This window comes from Bombus flavifrons, chromosome 6 (assembly GCF_040668555.2).
Source record: "Bombus flavifrons isolate JBK064 chromosome 6, iyBomFlav1_principal, whole genome shotgun sequence".
In the NCBI taxonomy this organism is placed as follows: Eukaryota; Metazoa; Arthropoda; class Insecta; order Hymenoptera; family Apidae; genus Bombus; species Bombus flavifrons.
This window is the reverse complement of record NC_138447.1, coordinates 12,969,039-12,993,137: the sequence shown is the minus strand read 5'-3', so window position 1 is coordinate 12,993,137 and position 24,099 is coordinate 12,969,039. Positions and strand designations below refer to the sequence as shown.

At 38.7% G+C, this 24,099-nt stretch overlaps 1 protein-coding gene across 4 annotated transcripts in view; it reads right to left on the bottom strand.

Annotated features, from left to right (window-relative positions):
* The window catches only part of LOC138181267 (tyrosine-protein phosphatase 99A), a 425,754-nt gene that overhangs the window by 42,388 nt on the left and 359,267 nt on the right, over positions 1 to 24,099 (bottom strand). The gene's annotated exons all lie outside the window — the stretch shown is intronic.

Sequence of the window (24,099 nt, the reverse complement as noted above, 5' to 3'; positions counted from 1 at the left end):
TAACATGTCATGGCAAACGTTGCACGTTTCGCGGTTGATTAGAATTCAATGGATCGTCAACGAGAAACCGACGATTGTATTTAGAAATTAATGGTAGCGACGGATCGCTGACGATCCGGATGTAACGTGCTTGGATCGGATGTAAATCGACTGCGTGGACTGCGCGCGCGATTAATTAATGGCCCCGTGTCGGCTCGCTGTGAACAAACAATACCGTTTTGCTACGACCCACCGGTTCTACCTACCTAAGTTCCGATGACGGAAACATCGTTCGACGTAGAGTAATGAGTGGTCGAAGACGCAACACGCCCGCCTCTGCTGCGAGATTTTACTCTCTCGTACGTTATACGCGATTCTGCTCCTCCCCCATCTCCTTTATCCCTAATTAATACCATCCATTAATTGTCCCACGACCCGTTTCGGAAAGTTCTCTGGCAACCGTGCTCTCGAGTAATTGCCACAGTTTCCGTTGGGCCGAGTCGGTTTTTTGCCGGCAGCAAGATTCGTTGGCTTCTAAATTCTAAATGGTAACACTATATTCCATACGAATTACCTATCGATTAGATATCGATTGCTGCTTCTTTTCCAAGAAAGTCGAAAAACTCTGAATATCAAAATTACTAGTATTAATGGTAAATTATTCAATTTTCGGCTGTCGTGTTCACGTTTGAGAAGAATAAGTTAAATTCGCTTGGATTTTCAAGTCTTTGGTACCAGTACATTTGACGTGCAAAATATAAAACGGAAACATTTTATTTCCATCTCACATTTCGGAAAACCAATTTAATTAATTCGTTATTCTGTTGAAGAATACTGGATATTTCAGTTGGTTCGTTCTTGCGTTCCTTGTGATACACGATGTCCTAATTGTCTTAATTGAAACCACTATATAACCTGTACATTTTTTCCCGAATCTGAGTTTCTTCAAAAAACGTGTACTGCGAATTTCATAACGAGCAATGGCGTTTCTTTTTTTTTTTTTCTATTCTTCGTCGAAACTCGGTTTCGGTTCGACAAGCCATTTGAAACTGTAGAATTTTTAAGCATCGGTTGGTTCCATTCTGTTCATTCCCGGTTATAATGGAAGTAAATTACTCGACTGATATTTCAATAGATTTTGTAAATTTATTTTCTTTTTCCTAGCTTGTTGTTAATGAAAATTTCCAAGTGGTGCATGCGTTTCATTCCTTTCAACTCATTTTTATTCTTGGTTTGTTGGGTCACAAAATTATGTTTTTTAGCCATTTAGCGCGATCGTTTTTCTCGTCTATGTAACGCGATATATGGTTCCAATTTGGATTTAGTAATTGAAACTGGTACCGCGTTTATTTCAGAAACATGATCATTGAATACGGTCGATGAAACAACGTATTAGTTTCACGGTGTATTTACATTTCCGGTAATTCTGAATACGGTTTATCGAACATTGTACAGAAAGCTATAATGAGAATTTCTCACATTCCTAGTCATTAATGAAATATCAAAACTGATTAAAAAAATACGTGAAGAGATCAACAACATTGACAGTTCAATATTGTTGATATCTCGATGTGATTGACATTTGCGATTTGGCGCCACTAACAATTCGTTGCCATTAATATCTTGCCTTTACTGTTACTCAATAGACTGTGATTAAAAAATATAAAAGTAAAATGTACAAATAAATATATTTAACTAATTTGTTTTCTTTTCCTGATCATTCTTCTTAAAAATCTATAAAGGTAATAAATGTTGAAAGTCCATATTATTTTTGTAATACATAACGCAAATGTTAAAATTAACAGACGGAAATGTGTTTCTCTTTTTATTTGAAATCCTCTCTTCTGACACTTAAATAAATTCTTTAATTTCTTATCCACATTCAGTTCCGTAAATAACGTGAAATTCGCCAGAATTAATCACTGATAAAAATTACGTATAGTCAATGATAAAGATAACTAGTATAAAATGTAATACAAATATAGCAGCACGATCGCTCCATTTTAATTATTGCCGTTTTAATCGTTATTCCAGCGATTTATAAAACTTTATTATGTCATACAATTTGATGCATATGTTTTTGGTATTGTCCGTAAGAAAAATATTCAATGATTTTGTCGGCTGGCACAGGTAAATTGTTTAAACGGTTGAATCGAGGACCTGATGTTTTTACAATAGATTTATTTGGCAATGCGTTCAACAATCTGTTATGTTTAAAAGTTGTTTCTCAAAACAGTAGACGCGGAAAGGAGCAGCGAGGAAAATGGGATAATACATGGGCTATTTTTACATTTTTTTCAGCACAATCCCTTCGCTCGTTTTACATGTCGCGAATCGTTCGATTCGCCTCTCTAACTCCAAAAATCAGCGGGACACAGAGAGATGAGAAATCGCGTATAAAAATTATTTCCAATCCCGCAACGTGACGATTCCCGCGGGAACGGCGCGAAAATAAAGCCGATAACTCGTTTCCAATTAACGTCACTTGCTCATCGTTTATTCGGCTCTTCGATTTGCTTATCGTTTGTACAAGCAGATCATTTCAATTTTGGTCACGCTCGGGACACGATCATTCACTGGCTTTTCCAACGCGGGCGAAATCGATATCGTTGTACCCGCGTCGATTTAAATTCACCCCGACTATTTTCCCCTTCGACTCACCCTCCCATCCGCTCGTTATTAGATCCGCGTTTACCGGCACGACTGTGTATCGATTTCGAATCTATCGCAGTCTAGTTGTCTCGGCAAAGGAAAAATGGAAATTCGATAAGTCAACTGTTCTTCCCGTCTCGTGTACGAACTGAGAGGAGTGGGACGAATTCGTGAAAAAAGATCACGCAAACTTGAAAACTCGGAATTCGTTTCATTTTGAAAGTCTGTGTCCGCCGCCACTGAAAACGACAGTTCGCCCGTTCAGTTCTGCCAAACTCTCTGCTTTCCCAGCCGACGAAAAGTTTTGCCCTCGAAGGGATACGGGCGGCGTTTCCCAAGAAACGAGTCATCGTATCAGAAATTTTGATTCGTCGCTCGTTCCCAGCGTGGCCTTCCCCGTGCCCCCAAAATAAATCGTCCTCCTCTAACTTTTCGATCAACGACCACCGTCCATAAGAGGGAAATATCGTCGTATGAGACAGAGGGCATTCGTCTTTCCTAGGAACGGATTCAAGTTTCCACGGTTTGTGTGACAATTTCTCTATCGTGTTATGTGGGCATGATCAGTAGAATTATCTTGCAAATACTCTTTTGATTCGAGCTTGGTCGCGGAACTTTTACAATATCCATTGCCATCCGAATAGAAAGAGAGACTACTCTCGTGAATATCTCTTCGTGCCTTTTTTTCTCCCCTTCTTTTTGCCCCTTTGATCTCAATCGGGAATCAAGTTGTCGATTTTATTTCAAACGAGAGAGGGAAAAAAAGAGAAATAGGAAACGATAGAGAGGGGAACAGGGACAGGAGTAACGTTTCGTTGGAATTACTCGGCTAAATCCAGATTTGCAACGGTCGCAAAACAGGAATCGATATTATAGTAGGTATTGCGTTATTTCTCCGCAATCCAGAGTTATCGAGCTGTCCGGTCTTTACGAGGATCGTGTCGCGCGACTCGACATTGCGTGTGCGGAAACTTCGTGTGCAGACTATGTACCGCGGGCGAAAATAACACCGTGACTGGGCTTCGAGCGTGATTATCATAACGACGACTCGACGAGACGCGACGTGAAACCGGCCTCTGCAACCTGTTTGATTCCATCGATTTCAGAGAGCTTTTTTTTCTTCACCAGTTTTCTTTCACTCAGTGCCTCTCTCTCTCTCTCTCTCTCTCTGTTTTTATCTATCTATCTATCTATCTATCTATCTATCTCGTTCTCACTTCCTCTGAGCCATTGACTGACAGGTAGTGCATCGAACCGTTAGAACAGCTTCAACGACAGAGAAACCTTTCAACGACAGACGTCGATATTAAAAGTGACCGATATCTGTCTCCCCTCGAAAAAGTCGGAATCCCCGGCCGTTTTCGACCAACGTAATACCATGATTGGCCATTGAACGTACGCTCATGCGAGCGGAAAATTGTATACCGTGAACAGCTACGGTATTAGATGCTTGTTGCGGATTTCGAACCGATCGAAACATCACATCGTGTAATACGACCAAATGAATTTCTATATCATACGGCTGTCACAGCTGGGGTCGTCGTCCTGTGACACGCATTTTATGTATGAAACATCGAGGCCAGTGAAAATCTATCTTTCCCTGTGTTGAAATGAATTATTCGCGATCGAAGATTGAACAGAGATTTCGCTTTGTTTGCCGTTCACCGCAATCCGCGGAATGAAAAACGTCGAATGCCGCGTACGAGAATTTTAATAGAAATAACGATAAAAGGGACTGCAAAATGGAAGAATTTCCCCGTTTTTTCGAGGGAACAGGATGGGACGATCTAACTTTACCTACCGATAAATTGCGAATTTCTTTCAGACATATCGCCTTTCATTTCGATCAGCGCGGATAATGGAAAAAGCATTTTACGCAATTATCAACGACGAGGATTTTGTTCGCGTTTAAATTTTCCCGCGGCGAATGTTTCACGAATTTTGTTATCCAGGCTCAACCGAGTTTCTCTTTCGCTTCTTTTTTTTTTTTTTACGCCTTTTAATTTCCAACGCGGCCATTTGAATCCGCGCCGATATCGCCCTAAAATCGTAAACGCTCGAGATAACGAAGAGTTTTCATGGTCGAACGTGACCAAACTATGAAATTGAATAACTGTGAAAGCACGATCTTTCAAATTTTGAGATCAAAACGTTTCAACGCCGAAAGTATGAAATGTCGCGTTTGCCTTTCGGTTTCATATATCGTTTTGCGAATGTCATTCCTTTTTTAACAATTCAAAAAGAACCAAGGAGTCATACTTAAATCACGTCGTCTATGAGCATTTGCGTACTTTCTTTTAAATTACTGGAAATATAAAATCCATTTCAACAAATTGAATGCTTTAATATAATTTTATCCCAGAGTTTACTTTAGGCAAATACACATATACGGTTAATAGATATTGATCGCTGTTAAATCTTAATTGAAAATCGTTAATATCAATTAGCATAAACAAAAGAGCAATACGTAATTTATTGGAGGTGAATTAAAATTGGCGTGCAGTGATATTTCAGTCAAATGATTGAAATGTTCGTTTCTATTCATGTTTTAAAAGTTTTATTATAAAATATTATCAAGTGTCAGCTATTCATTAGAGATAAACATGATAGTAATAGTAATACGAGTACAGTACCGCTTACAAGCATCCAGACTCTTGCTTATTTTTGAAAAGACGTAATTTAATTCATTAATTGAAGTTCAATTGCATTCCGTATCATCATTTCGTCGTTATAATATGATAAAATCGATTTTCAGAAGATTAATAGATGTACACTGAAATATTGGCATCTGTAAACGTGAGACAAGTTACAACACAATTTGCAAAATCAGCAATTTACTCAATTAGCAAAATTCACAATAACACATTCTGGAAACGTTATTTATCCCCAGATTATCTACATATATAGTCTCTAAAATAGAGATAAGATAAGAGAAGTATTTCTAAACTCATATCGTAATTAATTCAAGCAATAATATGTGAATTCCTAAATAAATAATTAAAATTTATTATTTAATGGTCCTATAAGAAGGTTCCAAGTATTGTTTTTAGCCATTGCTTTCTCATTAATTTATATATTTTTATAAATCGATTAAAATATTCAAATACATATAGACAGCGATGTATCTATGAACGAATCTGTATTTTATTCAAGCATCGTTATTCACGCAAGATATAAAAAGTTGTCGCATTATAAGAGTTAAACACCTTCACAGAGAGGACGTTTCGGAAAACCTTTCATCCAGGCGTATTCATGCCAGACACCCGCGGGACAGATCTCACGCAATCTCATCGCATTACGGCCAAAACAAAAGGGGCTGGCACGGACTAAGTGTAACGAGAAAAAAGAAGAATCGCATGGCGCACGGTATGTTTACGCTTTTACAATTGAAACGTCCGTCCTGTGGCTCGCGTTACGACGAAATCAACGATCCTCCCCTACCTACGCTGTATCTTCTTTTTTTATTTTTCGCCTCGCTTCCCCGTCGTAATACTCTCGCCGTTATTAAATCATTTCACGGACGAAACGATCCATAAAAATAAAACTCGATATATATCGAGATACAACGGGGGCGGTTACGAGCGCACTATATCATCATTGACAACCATCTTGTAAAAATAAACTGTCCCGTGAGCACCACCGCACGTAATTCACTTCTGTGACGCGTTGACGCCGGGCCGTCTGTCCTCTCGTCACTCTCGCGCCAGACTGAAATTTTTTAACAATTCCCCATTTGTCTTGCGTACCGTTTTACCGTGTTTGGTAACTTTCGTTTTCATTAGAAATTATCAAGGAAAATTTCAAGATATTTTAAGGAATACTTTAACCTCCTTATTGGAATTTTGAAATTATATTGAAATTGTAATTAGAATATATAGAGTGGTAGAAATATTTGCACGTGTTCTTATCTTCCAATGAGGCGTTTTCTTGGCAGAAATATACATTTCATTTTCTTGGTATCAAAACTTTGTAGTTATAGGAAAGTACTATTATTAATACAACTATTATTATACACACTATCATACTAGTCTACATGTACTACATTAGTACAACTCTACTGCAACTGATGAACCCACGATGTTTTGTAAGACGCGAATAATCTTTCGCTGTTTATCTATTTAACTGTTACGTTAATTTAACTCAATTAATATCTATAACCTGCATAACTAACGTTATTATGACTTACGATATTTTTTACTCCTGGTTTCAACGTATCAAAAGGTGGAACGAAAAGTGAGTTATTTCCATTACGTTTAAATTAGGGTTTTCGCTTGACAAACGTATCTATAGAGTGACGGGGTCACTTAGAGCATGTAAAGGCGCGACAGCCACGTGAGCTGGAAACAGGCTACCTCTGTCGTGAATGTATTCCACTTGCCGAAGTTCGGTTAACGAGCAAATCACGTTACACGTGATATCGCGTTCTGAGAACACTATCTACGAGGGTTAGCCGTGCTACATTAGCTCAGGCCCGCGCAATTAATTAAGTTACAAGCGGTTTAATGGGGATCTAGTTATCTCTTTGATTGGCCCACTTCCGCTCGTGCCCGCCGAATTTCTCTGGCGCACTTATTTCCGGTTTCCACCTTCTACGAGAAGGAGGAGATGGCCCCACTTCGCTATCCTGCGACTTCGTGAAACAAAGAGAACGCGCCGGGAAACTGGGTCGTCTCAGAGATAGAGAGAGCTCTGTAAATGATCTCAATTATATTCTTAGTTAACCGGGGGAATGAGCTTCCAGTTCCACTATACACCCTCTTTTACTACGAGCTACTGTAACTTGCCGCATACAAAATATCATTTTCTCGTGTAAAACTTTAAACGCACACAGTTTCTTCAAAAAATTAACTAACTATCACATTATAAATTTCTAGACATGATTTAAGCGTGATTGTGAAGTAAAAAAATTCTTTGAATTAGTCAGTGATCCATTAGGCAAACTTATGTTAAATAAATCCATGTATGTTGACTTTTATTATACATATTGGCAAAAGAAAGATTTCATGTGCCACAGAGTTTATTTGTCCCCAATAGGTCTAGTTCTAATTTAAGATTTATTGTCCCGAAATTAATTCATTCTCCGAAGAACTAATATTTATTATTACTAACTTTTATTATGAGCTACTAGGATGCAGTATACAGAATAATGTTTTCTCTTGTAGCACTTTAATCACATGTAGTTCCTTCAAAACATTAACTTGCTACGTTGTTATAAATTTCTAAACATCGTCTAGTCGATCGTAAAGTACAAAATTCTCCGCTGGGAAGAAAGTTTATTTAAGAAAATGAAATTCGATGAAACCCAGGTCAATAAAATATCCAATCCAATAAACGAACTTCTGTTAACTAAATCCATGTGTCTGAGGAATTGTTACTAGTCGAATAATAATGCTACGTGGGCAGTGAGATGAATCAATGAATTTCTATTATATGAAAGAAAATTTACTTGGCCCTTAATAGGGTCAGATAAAGTTCTTACTAATTTCATAGCTTTTTTATTCTGAAAACGATTTATTATTATTAAAATATTGTCTATTGTTTGGAGCAAATAGAAATAAATGTCTATTATTTGAGAGAATGAAAATTAATGTAAACGTAAAATCATGGATCTCATTTACGTCTTATGTCGAGTGTTTCTCGTGGCAGACGCCAGAAAACTATCAAGTTTAAACTCTCGAGAATTTTAAATTTTCATCAACGTCGCTTCGACTTATCATATCATTCTAATGTGTATTTACAACACAGTCGCGTTGGCTCAAAGGAACACCAATTGAATTTTACCCGCAGTAAATTATAAATCGCAAAGCGATATTCGCAAGCCTTGGTAATTATCGTTGAAAGACGAAATAACTGGTGTTTTGATTGACTTTGACCGAGAACCGAGCTACCGTTTTGAAATTTGCGAATTTCAATCGCGTTCCAAACGAATTTCAGCGACTCGCTGAAAACGCGTCGGTTTTGAAACGCGTTCGACGTGCAATCCCGATTAATAACGTTCTATGAAATGGCTGATAGAAACGTTGTTTTTGCCAGCTCCGTTTACTTTCGTCCACGTTTAACCGTTAAAACCGCGTTGAGACTGACTGACTGACGTCGGATAATTATTTCGATTAAACGGACGGCGTCGAGGCGCACAAGGGAATCGTTTGAAAACATGACATCTCATTAATTACATAGTGCACAGGTACTATTAAAATTGCAAACGTTCCGCGTCAAACAACACCCACAGCATAGAGGGAGCGAGATATAACTATCGAAATCAGCTCTTTTTTATCGCTGTACGTGAACATATTCACGCGTAAATACGAAGTTAAAAAGAAGGGAACAGGCTTTAATTTACTCTGCGTTGTATATACGTCTGACGGTATTTCTTTTTGCTTGCTATGTATTCTACTGTACGTCGTTTTCTACCTTTTCGCTTGTTAATTAAATACGTTTTTACCATAATACCATGTTAACAAGGGACAGGTTTTTTCTGTGATATTTTAAGGGTGCTTTTTCCATGGTATTTTAAGGGTGACATGTTCTCGACACAGGGCCTATTGTTGACGCAAGAATTATCCGTAACTTTGAAAGGATAGCAACGACGCACGTAGGGATCCGAAACCGGGACGACGTACTGCTACCAAGCTCGATCTCGAGGCTCGTCACGGTACCTGTCAGGGATTTGTGGATCTTGTTGCCGGTGGTATACGTGGTAACCGTACCCAGGGAGATAGCAGACCGATGCGTTGATCTCTCTCTGCATAGTGTACTGTCCACTGCGAGCACGACCGCTGTTTATGCCAGCTTGGAATAGTAAATTGGACCGTATTATCTGGTCGACTGCGTATCGCATCTCTACCTCCTGTTCGAACGAATCGGCGGGACGTCAATGATAATCCTAGGGTTGGTTCTAATTTTGAATAATGCACGCGTCACGTTCGCCCGCGCACCTGTCCTCTAGAATGCGTCAAATCTGCTCGGGGCGCTTTTGCAATTAAGAAATTGATTTGGTGAACGATATAAAAAAAAATTTTAAAGAAGGAGACTTTTTTTAGCATGAAGAATGTATATTTTACACGGGATACGGTGAAAAAAGTTAGATGTGTTTAAAATAGTTTGTCCTAGCTTCTAGAGCTAGAAACGAATAAATTTATCTAGTACGAGTTTGTTTTGACTTTAAATTTGTACAGGTGGTACATACTTCAATGTCGTTTGACTAACGAATGAACAATTTAGAGGTGAAACTGATCAACTCCATCTTTTTTTATAGATCTCTGGATTTCATTATCTGGGCAACGTCTCAAGAAATAAATAAACGAATTTTATAACTTTACTTGTCGCAAAATGTATGGCATTAAATAAATAACAATGTTTGTGAGACACCACTTTCCTATATTTCTCAATTTACGGATTTATATCAATTCGTGCGTTATATTTTTGACTAACTGAAATAATGTAAATGGTAAAATTAACAGAAACGCGCTTTACGTTTTTATCGTTAAATCTTCACTTCCGACACTTATGCACTCATCTCGTTTACCATATTAACTCTTCAAAGTTGCTACCGAATGGTTTTCCTGTTCACCTTTCGGCTTTCTCTTTCTCCATGAAATTTTCTCGACAAATCTCGCATAGAATGAAAGAAGCGACTGGTGAAATACAGAAAAAGATTGCACAGTTTATCGAGAGAGATCTGTTCCGGGGGTCCGGCAGAGCGGCAATTCCGAAGGTTTGTGAATTTATGTCCCACTTTTTACACGCCCCCGCGCACACCCATCAACATAAATTTCACCGGCGGATCTGCCGTAACGGCCACGAATCATACGGAGACCGACAACGGTCTGGTTCGTTCAACATTCGAATTAAAAATACTGTAATTCGTTGTCTGGGCCGCACGACGGATTTTATAAATCAATGGGTCAGAAATATTCTCAATAAAACGACGATATGTTTTTCCATTCGAGGGTGTCTCCGGTAGAGGTAACCTACAAATCGCGATCGACAGGGGAATTAATCTCTTACATGCTGACGGTACTTTAGAATATTACTTATATGTATTAGCTTTCAATTTCTTACAGTTCAGATTATGACACAATGTATGAAGTTTCGTACATTTCTATCTTTATTGATACAAAACAATAGTTTTCAAAAATTCACTTTGAAATATGTTTCCTCTTTTGTTTTCAATAGAAATTACAATCCTTTCGCAATATTTTAGTATTTCACTGAAAAACAACAAAATCTAACTTTATATAGTGAAAAAGTGGCTGAATTTTACATTCATGTAAAAATTTAGGTACGAGAGAAATGTTAGGAAGCTTCACATATGTGGAAGTTTCATTGTTTATTACACACGATAGTATTTTTTGCTTGTACCCTAGGTTTTGCTTCATATTGTTGTATTTTCGAAGTTATTTTCTGTTAAAATCAATTTCCACGGGATAACAATTGTTTTGTACACTTTATGCGTAGAAGGTAATTGGTAGAAACAAAAATAACATTACTTGTCCGTATCATTAAATACATTTATACTCTGACATTTGTAACAAATATTTATATAGAGTATGAATTATTAAAGTAATTTTCAATCTGAAATAAAAGCTGCAGTAACAAGAAAATGACAGTATAATTTTGGATTTAGCATTTACCGATTTAATAACTCTTAAACTACAATGCTAAATCTATATGTATAATATATACAGGGTGGTTGGTAACTGGTGGTACAAGCGGAAAGGGGGTGATTCTATGCGAAAAAAGAAGTCGAAAATATAGAATAAAAATTTTTCGTTTGAGGCTTTGTTTTCGAGTAAATCGACTTTGAATTTTTGCTCGGTACGCGTGCGGTACGTTATAACGAATCTCACTGTAGATCGTTGTCTCGATGGAAAAAGTAAAAAAAAAAAGAAAAAAATAAAAATTTTTATTCTATATTTTTGACTTCTTTTTTCGCGTGGAATCACCCCCTTTCCGCTTGTACCACCAGTTACCAACCACCCTGTATACCTCAAATCTCTTCGTTCGATTGTAGGTCGCCAATCATATCTTATTATTTTTGATGCATTGAAAATAGTCATTTCCGTAAATGTTTCGTTTCTGTTCATTAATAACTCGACCTTTACCTGTTCCAAAAGTCTTTATATAATATTTTCTTCTATCTTCGCTATTGTAATTGTAGTACTCAATAGTAGTGCAGTACATAGTACCCATTAAAACAATCATGATATTGTTTTTGAAACAATCATTGTGGTACTCATGTGTAAAACTTTAGTACTTTAAGGCGCAGAGTCTTCTAGTACTTTGATGTCCCAGTACACAGTGAGTGACAATGAGTTTGTGAATATTTGAATATGAGAGACTTGCGATGTTTAGGTAGATTCCGAGCAGCCAGAACCGCGTGGAAACAAGCACGATGTAATTACGAATAAATCGAGTTGCAGAGATGCTGGCTGAAAACCAACGGATATTCGAATGAGCTTTTCGACCAGAAATTCAAGCCTCAAGCAATCGAGCCAGCGCTACGCGGATGAAGAAACAAGATATCTATGTACATATAAGTCGAATATTCGATTAAGTAATTAATATAATTAGACAACGACTTGGTAAACTGGCTTTCGAATAAAGCTACGTGACAAAAGTAAAAAGTGTTTCACTCGCGACTGCACGTATCAACCAGAATCCAACACAGTGAAAAAATAAAAATCTTGTTGATTCGGCAGTGTGCGCGTGTTGCTGCGTATGCATGAAAGCATCGATTCACCCCTGGAATCCTGTTAGTTTTGTTCGATGGGCTTAAAAAGAATCGAAGCCGCGCGTGTTTCCCGTCAGTTATTCCCCGTCACCGATTGATTCTTTTTACGCGTCGCGATAATTGTCCGTGTCTGTGGTCGCGCTCGAATCCGTCAGCTATCGTATGGGTTTCGTTTTCGAACGTGGCCGAAACTATTCGCACCCTCGAAATCGGAACTCCTCCAGTGGCGTGACAAAAATGATAGGTAGACAGAGGAAAACTCGTACGGAAAATCCAATGGAAAGCGAGCATCTACGCATCGAATTGGTGCCATGACGCCTAAGGTTGTTAAGAGAACCGACTAGTTTCGTTCGATAGGCTGTGGATGGAATTCGTTAACGAGGATCGTTGCGGATAACCGACGCCTTCTTCTCGTCCGATCCAGCCCAAGGCTACGTTCTATCCTTTCGAGAAGTTGTTTCGTCAGCTGTTGTTTCTCCGTGGGAATAATTACCCTCGCCTAAGGGTAGATTTCGTGAGACTCTCTTTGTTCAATATCCCCTGTTTTTCCATCCTCGATTGTCTTCAACCACGAATAATATGAAATTCGTTTTAATGAATTTTCGATCGAACCGGTTAAATATGTTGCGAGATATTAAATCTGTGAGAAGCCAAAGGGAATGACGCAATACGTCGCGATTGAAAATTGAGCCTTCGCATTTTAAGGTCAAATTCCTATCGCCGAAACACCGTTATTCTGGTGATTATAACAGGAACGTATATTTTTATATAGCGTGAACGCGATCGAAAAGATCGCAGTTTGATGGAAAAACAACGCGGGACCAGCCGCTGTAATTTTGACGGAATTCATTGGGCGCGAGCGTTAAATTACTCGGCTCTACATAATACGAATAACTCGCGGATGCGTTACATTATTGCGTGGAAACGAGGTTTTGCGGGATTGTCCGTGTTCCAATGCACCGGCCAGTTTCTGTAATATTTACGGTCCGGCGAGTGTAGTAATGCTCGCTTAATTGTCGGGGCTTGCGTACGCGTCAGAACTGTTGTCGAGGGAGACAGGTATTCTAAGAATCGTCGGCTATTATTACTGTTATGCCTTTTGAATTCAATTGTATCTTGAATGAGTTGAAAACGTGGCCGAGGAACGTCGAGTGAGACTAAAATAGAGAGAAAGAGTGGAATGGTCATTTCGTATGTGTATCTCAGTTACATTATGAATAAATGGCTGTTACCTCAACTCATAAATAATTGTGATGTGTTGGTTCGGTTATCCGAACGTGAAAGCTTGAAATTATTACAATCAAAAAGATTGCAATTTATTTTGTACTGTGTTCATTGTGGTTATTGAGGCACAATAATGCTTATGTTTTATATTCTCGTGTTTAATTTTATATTGTCTGTGCAGATAATTCAAAATCATTTGTTCGAAAAAGCTCGATAATTTCATTAAAATACAACGATTATAAAGTGGAATATGTTAACACGTATTAAAATTTCATTATCTTATTTCAATGAGTTATTCAATGTCTAGCGTTTCAGGCAGAAAATGCAATTAACACATCGATACCGTTTCGAGTCATTTTCGATCAACAGTCAGTTATTTTTTTCTATCATTAAAGAATTTGCACTGTCGTGCTTTATGACTGCAGCAGGACGCTAACTTTGGTTACTGTATTGCAAAATGATTGCAAATAAAGAGATTCACTGACTTTTTTTGAAAAAATTACAATTTTATAATCTTAACTTTACATATTGGAATATATTTTAATAAATTTTTGCGGGATACGTTACATATTTAAAATGCGCGAAAATCAAGCCAAACATGAAAAATTCCAATGTGATGTATCGAAATGTAGTCCGAAAAAATAATATACTATTCCAGGATTGATACACGTGTTTTTTCGTTTCAACATCATGTCATAAGAATTAACTATATTTCTAAAGAATTAGAAATCTCTATTTTTGTCCAAACTAGAAAAAGAGCTACAACAAAATTCGAAGATCGTATTTAGAAGTACGGTTAAGACGAACAGTAAAAGAAACATTTCTAGTTGTTTGGTCAACGCTTTGAAATTCGGCTTGAAGTTTCGAGAGGAATTAGTTTCAACGAAACCCCTATAACGCTATTAAATACTGTGTACATAAGATAGAAAGTGTACAGCTATGAATTTCGTATAGGGCACTTGGTACTCAAACTTGGACGTTCGGTTCCCTTTCTATCTTCGAACGACGAAGGGAAACCAATTCGAATCTGCCATATGCAAAATCTCCAATGGCAGCAGAGATAGCGATTACGCTTGCCTCGTTATAGCGCAACCATGTGCGCGTCATGATGCGTCGCCCGTTGTTCTTGACCGACCGGAAGTGTGCGGGATGCCACATCAAATGTGGACTAGCTGCGTGCTATAACTGGTCGAAACACGGGGTTCTCGGGACGAGCCGCTATCTCGACCTCCGTTTCGCATCTGCTCTAATAACGTATGGTAACGACGAACCAGCAAATTCGTGTGTAACTCGTGTACGTACACGCTCGTGCTCCCTCGTGGCGTGTGTTTACGCCCGCGTATGCCCTCCGCCAGTTACCAACGTGATTTACGTTCTGAGCACGACGATACGTCAGCAAACGGCAGGAACGATGCGACGCGTTACACATTTTTCCTGTCGTATCATAGACAGAAAAAATCGATGGCAGAGACGATAGATACAAGTAGATACACAATCGTTTCACGAATTTGCGAATTCGGTCTAACATCATTTTTCAGCTACATCGAATTTGTTGCTTTTTTATAACCTACAGTTGCTCAGAAAAATATTCCAACACTTGTAGAAACCTTTTACGAGTATATAATATTATGTTTATTATATAAAACTTCTCGAAATTTCACTAGTACTGTAATGAAATGCAATTATTATAAATTATATTGATAAAATTTGAATCTCCATGTATTTAAACTTGTCGGAGGGGGGGGGGGCGGCGGGCAAACAGTTTATATTATTGGAGTTCATATAATAGAAATTCACTTATTCTCGGTCTTATTTCGTCTATTATTTTTCGTTCAAATAACACACGTAGTAGTTCATGTTCAAATAAGTTAAAAAGTCTGTTACTGGGACACTAACTAAAATCTCGTTTCGATAAATGAAATTTCACCGTAATGAAATTTGAAACTGTTTTGTGCAACACATACTGTACACATACATAGTACATTTCTTTAATATTCAAATATTTTCGTGAACTGCTGTACGAAAATCCTAGGAAAAAAAATACAACGAGTCTATTTTTTAACACATCGCTTCATTTCTATTAAAAATAAAAACTATACGTTATATAGGAAAAAAAAATTTGGTGTGCCTGAAAACGAAGTTCAGCTGTCGAATTTTGCTACACGAGCATGTTTCGTTCAGTTTCTTCGGATTGGAGGGATCGATTAACGGGGAACGGACTCGTTGCACCGGACGGGACGCAATTAGAGCTGATACGCGTGTAATTAGCAGGAACGGCGAAACGGGCCGGTTCACGGTGACATTTTGAAGATTTGAGATTAACGGTGGCCGTGATGCGTAAACCGGCTCGGACCGGGGAAATTGAAGCGCCGCTTCGCTGTTCGTTTGACTTGTAAATTGCTGAAAGCACCGGTCACGTTCGAGCCGCCCCTTTTTTGCCACGTGAAACGATCGCGACACGGCAAAGCGCCAACGGATCAAAATAATGAAACGAAAAATGAAACGTAACGCGTACCGCGCTCGACCTAGAAATCTCCCCTTTGTTTTGTGCACGATGGCGCCGTCGTTTCGTGTTCGACGTGAAAATAATTATTTAATATTTAAGCCCATGGTATCCTGCGTAAACGCTTCCACTCTGTTCCGCTGGTAACATGGTGCCGCTTGCATTTTTAATTTCTCATACGGCGCTTTCAGTTGATCATGCGTCGACCTACGAGTACAAAGGGAGACTCGAAACGTACCAAGGAATAATTGCGTCCCTTTGTGCCTCTGTTTTTCCGCGATTTTGCATCGTTGCTCGACGTTTAATCGTTTGATCGTACGTTCCGCTAAATCACAGGACGAAACGATATTGCATATGAATGAACTTTGTTAACATCAGAGTTGTTTTTTTTTATAAACATATAAATGTACATTTTAGTAATATAAACGTATTCATTCAACGTCCAGAAATAATATGTAACGTATACAGTCTCGGAATAGTTTCCATCTTTTCCTTCTAAATTATTTGGTTTAACACTCGTCCATCGTTGACGAGTTCTCTAAGCAATGTGATACTGTCATGGAGAAATAGTACGTTATTACAAGCGTCTACGAGGGGAGGAAGGTGTTCCAATTCCCTTACGGAATCACCTAGAGTAGATAGAAAAGTTGTCAGGTGTGTCTTGTCCAACAATTTGGTCACGAGCCTATTATTCGGCTCTTATTCAATCTTATGGACCGTGGCTGAATAAATCGGCGTCGTTTCCTCGTGAATCGCCGACTCTACATCTTTCTTTCTTCCCATTTCACAGTCCTGCCCTTCCTCCCACCCTCTCCGCCTACGCCGTTTCTCGTCGCTCTACCTGCAGAATGCAACCGATTCAATTCGAAGTGGCTTCCGAGAGTGGAAGTAGCTCTTCGAGATATATTAAGGACCTTCGAGGAAGTTGATCGAACTCTCCTCCCTTCGACTGCCTAAAATGATCTGCTAGAACGTCAAAGCCGGGATGGAGGCTCAAAGAGAAGAGAGATTGGCTCAAGACGCGTCGTCTGACGCGAGTATCGGTGATAACTTGGGCACTCTGATCGATGAATTAAAGGAGAAACGAACTAGAATGGGCCGAACTCTGAGATTATCGGTAACCGTCCTTCTTCAAGCCGTGCTTAGACGAGAGGAAAATTAGGGAAACGATCTTTCTTCTCCACTAGAAACCCTACCCGACTGAAATTGATTAACATGTTCGCTGCATAAGACGTGACGTTCCAATTATCTAATTGATTCATCCATTATTTGTAAATAATGCTGCTTCGTAGACTCGTCAATTCAACTAATGATTCAACCGTCTACCGATTTTAGAATCTCAGTATGTATCTCGAATCGACTATCACGTATCACTGTTTCACTCTATCTGTCGATCCATTTCTTATCGTGCTAGATTCCTGGTATAGATTTTAAACTGGTCAGATATCTCGCGGTGAATATTAAAAGATGAAATATCGTAGTGTCTCACAAAAGTATTCGAACACTTACAATAGGAAACTTTCACGTATACATACGACGATAAAATGTTTCTGTAAGTGTTCGAATAATATATCGTTTAGCTAAACAGCTAAGTAAACCACGCCGTTGCTAATAATTAAACTTGTCTGTAGGGTGTACCATTATTCTGACGTATCGAGATAAATCGCTTGTCTTCGTTCTCCTCTGAAACTTCATCTTCCCCAATTAAAAGGTCTAGTCTATGCATCGTTGTTTCTGTTCGTAGGAAAATCAAAGTAGAGAAAATGTCTGTGTTATGAGAATATTTCATTAGCCGGTTCGTTGATTGCGGTAGCGTGTTTTTAGCGTTACAATAACGCAGAATGGAGACGGTGTTATTAAGCATCAGAGAAAGCAGAGTAAAAATGAAGTCGCAAAGAGTTTTCTGGATCAGAGAACTTTTATTCGTTTTCTAGCAACTGATCTCCGTGGATAGGCAACCGCTTTGTCAACCGCTTACTTCTTTCCCAAATTGCGAACGCTGCACCGACCGAAAAAGGTCTACCTCTCTGATCCTGACCGCTCATTTAGCAGAACATCATATCTGATACCGGCAAATTAGAAATTAACCCTTAATCGCGAACAGCTTTCTCCCTCTACATGGCTTACAAAGAGAAGGCATAAAAGGACTGCCTGTCCTTCGGCGGTAGCTTCTATTTAAAAGTGGCAGATCACATCGAAGTTATAGAATTGGTTTTTGTAACGTTAAGTTACTAAGTCCAATCTTAATTATGGAGTAACCAATTAAATGGATCAAGACATTCACTGCTAAGAAATACAGTCGTTCATCCCGTAAATTGTATGATGCATTTTTTCGTATGAGGTCTTTTTATTTCAATAATATCTGTTCCAATATATATATGCTCTATTGATATTGAAAATTCAGACAATCTGCTGGATCGAAAGATATAAAAATAGCTTATAAGTTGACGAGGTTTCGAAAAATATCAAAAATACGATTATTGAGAGAAGCAATATTTTAGTATCTTCGATAATGTAGTTAATTACGATAGAGAGTATTTTTAAAATTACAAAGTGGATGGGATAATACGAGTTCAGCTCCAAAAATAAAGAAGGTAATTTTGGTAACAAGTATTTTAAAATTGCTCCCTCTTAAAAAATGAAATATGTAACTTACAGTTCTTCTCTCGTGGTCTTTAAGTGCGTAACCATGTTGCACTAAAAAAACTCTCAACAAAAAAGAGTATATCATGGTGACAAAATCGGGTAGAAATTCGTAAATCACGAGTCCTTTCAACGCGTATGATTTTTCTATACATCTTTTCTCATCCTTCTGCTCAATTTTTGTTCGTGCTACCACATCGACGTATTTTCCCTTTCATGGAGTCGACGACTGTGAGAAGCGTTATTCGAATCATGGCGAAACGTCAGCGGGAACTAATAGAATTACAAAGGGGTGACCGGGTTTTTAAAGAGATCCGCACCTCTTGGAAAAGATTACGCCGCAATTTCACGTTTCACCGTGCCATGAAAGTTAATTTGCAAAACTGCTGTCACGCGGTCGCGGTCGTCGCGATTTTGACGCTCTACGGTCGTGAGCATGAAAAATATTGGCGTTTCGACAGAGCGGCTCGTCCCGCAGAAAATAAACACCGCCGGCAGGCCGCAATATCTCGTTATTTAATTGTTTCGCATCGGTCTGTTAGCCGTCGACAGGTTATCGCTTGTTTCAAACCCCGTCTTCCATTCGAATACGTTCTTCTAATTGGACAGCGGAACGGTTTAATCGAGTTGGTTACAATATGGAAAAGCCTGCGGTGTTAGAAGAAAAAGGAATATTGAAACCTCTGGACGACGAAACCATTTTCGACGACCATCAAATAGGTGGAGGGTGAAGGGCTTGCGAAATGTAGGAACCACCGAATAGCGCGGACGAAATTAAAGGAAGCAATCGATCAAACGGGAATTTAGCCGCAAAACCATTTCGCTAAACGAGCCATCGTGTTTCGTTCGGTTTTAAGTAATTCTTCCCAAACCGCGCTGATTGGGACCTGAAAATTTCATCGGCGGGTTAATCCGGTGGTAACTCGTTTCGACGTTAAGAGAACGCAGCTTTGGCGGCGAACAAGATCGATCGATGAAGATCAGTTTGATAGCGGCGCCAAGTTGCAACGGTGGACCATCCACGGGATTATTTAACAACGAGGAACGGAGGGAAGCACGCTCGGTACAATTACTCCCTGATGATTCGCAGCTGAGAGTGCAGCCGCCAGTTCGTCCGGAAGCCATTTCTCGGGAATTTCGCGCCTTCCAAGGAGAAACTGCGGCGCAAATGGAGCAGTAAAGCCTCGTGGATAGAAAGCAGCTAACGTCGAGACGAGAGCCGAGAGGAAAGGCGAGACGATGGTTCTTCGCTGGTTGATGCGGACAAGGACGACGCGATAATCGAACGGTCATTTGCTAAAACGCAGCGCCGCCTCGGCCAGGAGAATCAACAGCTGACGTTTCTCGATTAGGCGCCAGACGGGAATGGAATTGCAGTTCCCGGGGAAAGGGTTGTTGCCGCTTTTTGGTCGACCTACTTGCGAATACGAGAGATCCTCCGTACATTACTGATAACGACATGAAAAGATAATCGTTCTACGAAAGCGGCACGTTCCGGCGTAAGTGATGAATTCGGTTTCTTGCTCGACTTCGGGGGAAGAAAGATCGGGAACTACTCGCAAGGATGGGGGTGGAAAACGCGCGAAGTTTTGTAGGTTGAAAGATAAAAGACAAGCGAGAGAGACAAAGAAGGGAACGAGGGAAAAATGGAGGGATGAAATCGTGGAATAGAAAAAGAACCGATGGAAAAAGGTAGAGAAAGAACGAGGGTGAGATAGAAGGGAAGAGACAGAGGATTGAAATCGATTCGCATTGGAAACGTTAAAACGTTTCCTGCGTGGCGGTGGTGGGATACCAAAACGAGGTACAAAATCGAGGATGCCCCGCCATTTATGTAAATAGCTTATCCACGGGTTGTTAGATACATAATACTCTTCAGGTAAAATCTCCATATGAATATTGCGTATAAATGCGCGTGGTATAGGCCTGTTCATATGTTAATGCTTTTCCAGCGAGCCACGGCAACAGAGTGCAAATTGATGTCGAGAAATGGAAAAATCTTCTATTTACATCACGTTGACACGCGCATCCTCCGCTTGATATTTCCGCGGCGGGCTCCTTGTAATTAGCATTCATCCGCTGGGAATCGCGGTGTCGAGTGACGGTGCGCCGAGATTGATTTATGGTAATGCTTCGTCCCCCGTTCGAAAATTTCGACTACGCGACACGAACTCTAAACGAGCGAGGGTTGTCTCCCACGTAGAATAATTCGGTTACCCATTAAATCTCTGCCAGACACAGTTCTTTCATCGCGAAAAGTGATCCGAAAGTCTTCCGTTTTACGACCCAACTACTCCTTTGTTTCCGGCAACTTTAGCTATAGTCGAGGCTACAACAAGAAGTTCTCAGAGTTAATTCTGACCGTGGCAGTCTTTCGACGCACAATCGTGAGGGATTGATCGCGTTTGACGTGGTATGCCTGACAATAGAAAAGTTTCTGAACGTTGCTGCCTTAACCAGATGCAATCTTTCGTGCTGAAAGGAACCTGACTGCGCAGACACCTGAGAGATCTACTGCACGTTGTTGCACGATCATGCGGAATTTGGAAATGAGGTCGTGCCGTAAAAGGTATTTTACGTGCACTGAAGAAAAGAGACAACGAAATTAAGGGGAAAAAGAAAGGAAAAGGAATTAGGAGAAAAGACCGATACGACAGAAAAGAAAAGAATAAGCTTTTCATGTATTTACATTTATAATTATTCAAACTACTTCAGAAATGGATATTGCTTGAACAATAAAAATTTAAGACTCGTAGGATATTTATCCAATGGTAAAGTTAGTTGGAAGAGTTATCGCATTAATAAATAATTGTCTGTATTAAGAATAGTAAGAAAGCTTTATTTGGTGCTTGTGGAAGAAGTGAAATAAATTATAAATGCTGTTAAATTGTTCAAATAACCATAAATAACTACATTTATACCCTCGTTTACAAGTATTGGGACATTTGCTGCTTCCATATGAAATCCAATATCCGATTTAGATTATTACAAAAACGATTAATAAAAAGTATATCAGACTTCTACAAATATACGCGATAAACATTGGCAAAAGTCATTTATAAAGATTTATAAGATTTATAAAGAAATGCATTAATAATTATGCTTTGGTTCCGCAATATTCTAATTCAAATCTCATTAAAAACATATGGAATGAAATTAGCAAATAATTCTGGTCAATATCTGTTTAAGTTTAATTTGTAGAATCATTTATGGTGGAATCAAATAACAACCAGTATAGGAGAACTAATGATACGAATATTGAGATTGATTGAAACAATTATCAGGAGATATAACGAATATTGTATTAATATAGATGAATTTAGTTTAATTATATATAATTAATGTGTTTATTATCGTAAGATTAAATACATGAGTTCTATATAGTTAGTGGTTTCATAATACTAAGTGTCAAATACATAAGTAATATTGAATATAGAAATGCTTTATAGTCTAAAAGTAATATTGAACGTTAAATGTATGAGTAATATAGAATATATGAGCTTCTTATAGTCTAAAGATTAATTCCCAATGATTTTAATATTTTTCGTAAGTGTTTTGATAGGTAGTTCTAAACCTGGCAGTACATTCGATAACAAGTAGGGATATCAAACGACCGTGTTACTAAAACAATTCCGAGGTTACAGAGCCCCTGTCAGCCCTCGACGTACTCGTAGCCCAGGATCTCCATTTCCGAAGATTGAGCTCAATTTCAAACTCATTTCATTAAGGGGATCATCAGGTGGGGAATCGCGTTCAGCTTCCTTGGTATGAGTCGTTCAACTTTTAGGTCGCTAGCCGTGGATAAAGCTCGCGGAGAAGAGAGGTTAATTAAACTAATGCAAAAGTATACAAGAGAAGAAGCCGAAGGGAAATATTGAGAGTTCGTATCCAACTTGATCTCGACCAGCCGTCCAATTGAATTTTCCTCCAAGAAACTCATCTGAACGAATATTCTATCTTTTCTGTTTCGTCGAACCATTCAACCCTTCCTTTCTCGATCGTTTACGAACATATAATCAAGTAATGTAATGTAGAATTATATCGGTAACTAATTTGAAACGTAATTCTTCAAATATTCATCATATCTAAATAATACGCACGTGGATAATTTAATGACGGGCACCCTGGGAGTTCAATAACGTGTGTTAGCTCGTTTGCTAGCAATGAATAATTTCGTGGATTATAACTTTCGCAATCGAATACAGTTGCAAACTCTCTGATAGTTCTAGATAATCCAGCGTTGTTAGAATACAAATTACAATATACTCGTTAAACGTATATGATCGATATAAGCTAGGAAAGAAGCAAGGAAAGTTCGGTGTTCCATTACAGTTAATCTTTTATTACAACATGAGATTGTATCCTGTTTCAATTTTCACGAGCAGATCTATTCTTCATCCTCTAATTTAAATAAAAGCGTTGTTGAGCAAGGTCGGATACCATAACGCTTCTTTCGTCGGCGAATCAAATCGAAACAAAGTAAAAAAATAGAAAATGAAATGGAAAGAAAACAAAAATAAAAACGTACATGAAAGAGGAACCAAAAATACAATTGAAGCGAAACGTATTGTTTGCGTTCGGTATTTGAAACACGTAGAATAATTGCATTAACAGATATTAACTGGTGCATGACGATGCAAACGTATCTAAAAAATTGTATCAGTTAGCGCGAAAGAACAAACAGACTAACCATTCGTTTGACAGTTGTACACGTTGATGTGTTCGGTTAGAAAATGCTTTGACAGGGTTTCTCGATCTTTCTATCATATTCTGCACGACATGGAAAACGAATTACAAAAAATAACTGAAAAGGAAGGGATAAAGAGAGAAGAGAAAAAAGGAAAACTGGAAGAGATTTTTTCTTAGGGCCAATGTAATCGCTTGGGAAAAAATCACCGAATGTTAGCGTCAATTCAGTAAAATTATTCGCATTAACTGGCTCAAACTAATTTCCACATAATTACGAAAGACCATATTGGCCCGGTGCCTTTGTTGACTCCGTAGTCGCCCAAGTAAATCTGGTAGTCAGCCAAGTGAAGGAAACGTTAAAGAGTCCCGTCTAGTCGGTCAAAAATTACGACACCTGATTATAAGGTCAGTTACTTGTAGAAATAACGAACGAAGACATGACACAACAGCTAGCTAGAAATAGGATGTAACTAAATCATCAAATTGTATCATATGTATAATTCACACCAAGTTCTCTTTCTACCGTCGTTACATTCGCGAGGCAATGTTAGAACGCGAGGAGACAAAGGTTGCTTTGGGAAATGTAATAAAACTTTCATATAACTCCATAAACTGTACAGTCTGGTCCGTTTAATTCTGGATCATTGCAAATTGGATTGGCCACAACGTCCCGGTT